This window comes from Sceloporus occidentalis, unplaced genomic scaffold (genome assembly GCF_023333645.1).
Source record: "Sceloporus occidentalis isolate IW3139 unplaced genomic scaffold, rSceOcc1.0.p SCAF_4, whole genome shotgun sequence".
Taxonomy (NCBI): domain Eukaryota; kingdom Metazoa; phylum Chordata; class Lepidosauria; order Squamata; family Phrynosomatidae; genus Sceloporus; species Sceloporus occidentalis.
This window is the reverse complement of record NW_028316984.1, coordinates 88097073-88103072: the sequence shown is the minus strand read 5'-3', so window position 1 is coordinate 88103072 and position 6000 is coordinate 88097073.

Sequence of the window (6000 nt, the reverse complement as noted above, 5' to 3'; positions counted from 1 at the left end):
AAAAACTAATAGTGATAGGGGGCATCCCTGGCATATTCACTTAGTTATCCTACAGTTTACTGTTTTTTTCACCATTTACTATTATCTGTGTCTTTTGTATCTTATATATGTTCTGGATTCCGTTCATAAATCTGCCTCTAATTCCACATTTTTCCAACATTATTTCTATACAGTCCCAATTTATATTATGAAATGCTTTTCGTAGATCTAAAAATATAGCACCTAATTTTCTATCTTTATGCAACTCTTAATATTCCAATATGTCCACTGTTGCTCTAATATTATTTTTTTTAGATATCTTTTTGGCAGAAATCCTGATTGATTCTCATTCATCCATACAGATTTAAAAAATTTCAATCTTTTTGCTAATCTCTCTCTCTGGCTTTTCTTAGCGAATGAAGATTTCTGCTAATATGGATGCATAAACCTTATAATCTAGATTAAGCAGTGTAATTGGTCGATCATTATTTATATATTCCAGATCCTTACCTTCTTTCAAAATTAAGGTTGTTAAAGACTGACCCCAAGATTCTGGGAACTTCCTCTCATCTATTTATTTAATTGTACTATACAACATTACTGATAATTCCTCCTTAAAGATTTTATAATATTTTGATGAAAACCATCTTGGCCTGATGCCTTGTTGTCTTTCATATTCAATATAGCCTTGTCCACTTCTGCGAGTGTTATTGGAGCATTTAATGTTTTTAATTGCTTTTCTGAGATTTGTTCAAATTGGCATTCCCTTGTGAATTCCCTCATTGCTATTCTTTTTTTGTTGAGTTATTTTTCCTGATGTAAATAATTTATGGTAGTGTTTTCCGACTATATGCTTTAAATCGAGTAATGTAATATTTCCCTCTTTTGAATTTGGAGTTTAAGCCATTAACATTCAAGGAAAATATCTTTATTGGCATTTTGTAATTTAATTAGCTTTTGTTTTGTCGTAATATTTTACATTTGGTCTTTTACCTTTGCTGTTCCTCGCTATTTGTTGTATATATTTTATTTTCTCTGATGCGTTTCCCCTCCCTGAATCTTTCATTTGAGATGAAGTTCCTTCAAATCTTTCAGTTTTCCCTTCTTGTTTAGCATATTCTTCATTTAGATTATAATCTGTTGAATTTCCTTCTTCTACATCTGATAGCTCACCTTCTTTGTATTCTTCTGTTTCTGATGGGTGCACTGCTGAGTTTTTTGGATCGTTTTCTCATTGTTTTTCCCATTCTAACTTTCATTTTCTCTTTTCCATTCTTGTTCTCATTTGATTTTCTTGTTTCTTAATTTTGGGACTTGTTTTCACTCTGTCTTCATCTATTGATTCTTCCTTTCCTTTTTTGTTTTTCTCCAGAAACTCATTTGCTTTTTTCCTGTTTATCAATCAGAAGCTTTCTTTTGTCAAATGAAAATATAACAGTCTCTATTCCCCCCCCCTCCCCATTTATAGTCTATATTATTCTGTCTGGGGTATTGTATCAGTTTGTAGTAGTCTTTTCCTTTTTTAGTATTTGTGACAGAATATCTTTAAATATTTGTAATTCCTGTTTCTGATCCTCAATAAAGATTTTTTTATAATAGTTAACCTCCAGGAAAATTGCGTACCCTTCCTCGCACAAAATGGATTATAATATCCCTCAGCAAATTTCTGTTTGTGGCCACCCATGCGTTCACTCTGTATAGTTTGTCTATCTCAAGGTTGAGTTGTTTTGTGGACCAATCAATGTATTGCGCCAACACTGGGATCAAACGTACACTAAGATCTTCATTATATTTTTCCTGTAAGCCTTGTATTTTAATGCTTTATCTTTCAATCACAATTCTATTGAGGCTTTATAGTTTTCTTCTTGTTGATATGTTTTTTCTAAGTGATCAGTTTTCTTCTCCAGCTTGGCTGCTTTCCCTTCGACTTCTGTCACTTTTTTTGTGCTGTTTGCATTTCTAAATCTTCTAAAAATGTAAGTTTTCTTTGAAGTCGAGTAACTCTTTAGGCATTTTTGCCTTTATTTCCTCTTTCCATTCTCTTATTTCCAATCTTATTTCTGCACAGATTTCTGCTTTTATGTCCACTCTAATATCATCTAAAATGAGCCTATTTTGATCAGTGTTTTCTATCTTATCAGTTTTTGTCACTTCCAGTATATTTTCTTGTTACTGGGAGTTAATCTGTCTTTCTTCTCCAGATACCATTGTAATGATTATAGTTTGGATGATTTAAAAATTTAGTACTGAAAACAGAGTTATCAAACGACCTTTCAAGGCAAACCCAGTAATCACTGCTAATTTTCCTTCTTGAAAACTACTATCAGAGTTTATATGTTATAGATTATTGATTATTTTAAAACCAGAATTTTAACCAGAAATCAGCAGGGAGACCAAGGAGCTTGATTGGAAAGGAAACGTTTATTTTCAGCTGCAGCATTGTTCCCAGAGGAAATTCATATTCCAAATTCTGGGACCCCGAATTCAAAGTGAACAAAGTTTTTATAGCATTTTGAGCAAAGGAAACTACAAATCACATTTCATTGATTACACTGAATTAAACATTTACACCTCTGCATATTCATTGGATATCCTAGCCTACGTCTCTATCCCATGTCAATCAATCTTTTATCTATATGTTTTGTTTCACTGTTTTCAAACTGTATATGCAGTACTTCCTTTTATTTGGGCTAGCAACTTAAAATCTGGAGCCATTCAGAGTTGTTTACATTCCTAAACAGAACATTTGACATGACCTCAATAACAACTTTTGCTCTAATACATTTCACATTTCAGCACTATAACCTTCAGCTCCTGAGCATAGTAAAATTCCGATTTTAACCATGCTACCACATATAGACCTGCAATCCGTTATTTATACAAGGTTTAACATAAAGCTATATTGTCCAAGTATCCTAAATCAGGATAATTCATACATAATGTCCCCCTTACATATACCCAATGCTTTAATTATTAGCTTATCAACAGGGAAAGGTTTAGTATAAAAGTTAATTTCCCAGCTTAGTTTAAATAAACTAGAATAACAGTTAGGTTAAGCCTTTATTAACATGGGTAACTCAATGTTTTCCTTATGAATATATCCATACAATAATATGGGAGTTGCCCTTAAGACATTCAAATCAATAGGTTCTCTAATTTGTAATATGAGTTTATTTTAGTATTATGTTCTTCTCTAGTCCTTCTTCTTTTCTGTCAAGAATGTTCAGATTTTCTTCGTTATTTTAAAAACTGGTGGGTATTACTTTTGTCCGGGGGCTCAGACAAAGTAAGGTCAGAATCCCATTTCCCCATTAACCACCTATTTTTCCATTAAAAAAACCCATTAAATTCAAAACTTGAGGGATTTGCTGGGTTTCTTCAAATTCCCTTTTGCAGGGAAATTCTTTGTTGGTTGGTTTGTTTTAGTATATTATAATTCCTTATTTTATTAATTATTTTATGAATTTTGAACTAACACAAACCTTACTGCTAAACTGATTTAGGGAGTTTATTCCCAAAATAAGCTGGGTGTTCCGCCATTCACCACCAGGACTGCAGCCCACTGCGTGCTGAAAATTGATTCTCCTGACTGCCGTCGCTGGTGTTAAGGGCAGTTGTGGGTGGAGGTTTTAAGGCCTCCCTTCCATGCTGGCTTGTTCCTCCGCTGCCACACCCTGCCTGGTGCTGCCACTGCCGCTGGTGTTAGGGTAGTTGGGGCTGGAGGTTTAAGGCCTCCCTCACTCGCTGTCTTGCTCTGCCTCTGCTGCGCTGTGCCCAGTACTGCCACTGCTGTTAGGGCAATTGGGGGTGGAGGTCTTAAGGCCTCCCTCCCACACTTACTTCTCCACCGCCACACTGCACCTGCTGCTGCTTCTGCTGCTAGTATTAGGGCAATTGGGGTTGGAGGTTTTAAGGCCTCCCTCCCTCGCTGGCTTGCTCCTCTGTTGCCCCGCCGTGCCCAGTGCTGTTGCTGCTGCTGATGATGATGTCAGACTAACTGGATGATAATTGTTGGGATCCTCTCCCCCCCCCCTTTTTTTTTTTTTATGATGAGGACAACTCCATTGAGACTCATGTTCTCTGGATGCTTCCAGATAGCAGGGTCCTAGTGGCAATAGTTAGAAGGCACTCTGCAACTGACTTATCTTATGAATCTTAGGTTTTCTGGATAAGCTGCATGAGAGCCAAAGTGGTGTAGTGGTTTTGGTATTGGACTAGGATGCTGGAGACCAAGATTCGAATCCCAGTTTGGACATGTAGACCCACTGGGTGACTTTGGGCAAGTCACACACTGTCAGCCTCAGAGGATAGCAATGGCAAACCTCTCTAAAGAAACTTGCCAATAAACCCCATGATAGCTGTTTATCATTACCATTACATTCAGTGATATATGGGAAATATATTGTCAGATTCAATGCAATTTATGCACAACTTCGTATGGAAACCATTTGCGCATTTGTGGCTAATACACTGGATAATCACGGGTTCTTACCCATTTAAACTTCCAGTTTTCCCTGTGTGATAAATTCCTAAGATTCCATACAATGGAGCTACAGCACTTAAATTGGTATCAAACTGCATCATTTCTAAAAGTGGCATAGTGGTTTGAGTGTTGGACTATGACTCTGGAGACCAGGGTTCAATTCCCAGCTTGACCATGAAACCCACTGGGTGACCTTGGACAAGTCACACGCTCTCAGCCTCTGAGGAAGGCAGTGGTAAACTCCTTCTATGATTCTATGTGCGAGCATTTGCTTGCCACATCTTTTTTCTCTGGGCCCATCCATCCCTCTCCCATGTACCTGCTCTCCCTGTAATTTGCTTTTGCCAGGCATCTAGGCCTATCCCATATATGTCTGGCTTCTGGCTGCATTTGATAGTGTGTGATGTGTTGTGTACACCTGTGTGTGCTCAGTTTATTGGGCTGGCTATGGGCATTATGCAATGCCATGGGTTGCACAATGGTATTTCCAGCATAGCCTCTTGCATGTGCCCATAATACAATGTCATGAACCATAATTCTTCTCTTCTGCCTTTGCCTAACAAATTTGTCTGGTAGGCAATGCTGAGTTCTTTGTTCCCTGTGCATAGCACCTATTGCGCATATCAATATTGCTTCCTGAATTCAGACCTATAAATTGTATAACAATATGATGCCCACATTAAGCCACGTTATGATGGATCAGACTTCAATTTTTCCAGCTAAGAATTGTCCACACTAACCATCAGTTGTCCCTGAGAATCTCAAACAGAGGTCTTTCCCAGTTGCAAAGAGTCCTCAGTGGATTTCTTCAGCCTTGCATAAGTGGGATAATGCTGGTGTAGGACATTGTCATAAATCTCTCCCACATGGCCTGAATCTTCACTCTCTAGCAGAACAGGAAATTGTGGGGAAGGAAGTAATGTATCAGGAGCTTCGTAGAGACAAACTACATGTCCAGGCCTCTTTTTGGGTAGCCTAGGTCTGGAGATAAAGAGGTAAAGCCTGTCCCTAACCTTCTCCCACTTGAACCCTGTGTACCACTGTGATTGCACATTGAAACAAGATGTGATGATAATCATGGGCGAATGGAATGCAAAAGTAGGAAACAGAGCAAAATCAAAAATGGTTGGAGAATTTTTGGCCTAGGATCAAGAAAAGAAGTAAGAGAGCAACTAATTTAATTTTGTGAGGCCAACAGTTTGTTCATTGCAAATACGTCTTCAGGCAAAAAAACAACTATATACAAGGATGTCACCTGATGGCTAATATAGAAACTGAATAGATTGCATAACTGGAGACAGAAGATGGAAGAGATCCATTCTTTCTGCAAAAACAAGACCAGGAGTAGTTGTGGCAATGATAATGAACTGCGAATATTAAAAATTAGATTAAAACTAAAGGCAAACACTAAATTAATCATCATGCCAAAATGTAACCTGAAGAACTTCTCTGTAAAATGTAAAGATAATGTACAAAAATACATTTGCACTATTAAGTTGAATTCACTGGGAGACAGAATGTTAAACTTAGGGTTGCCT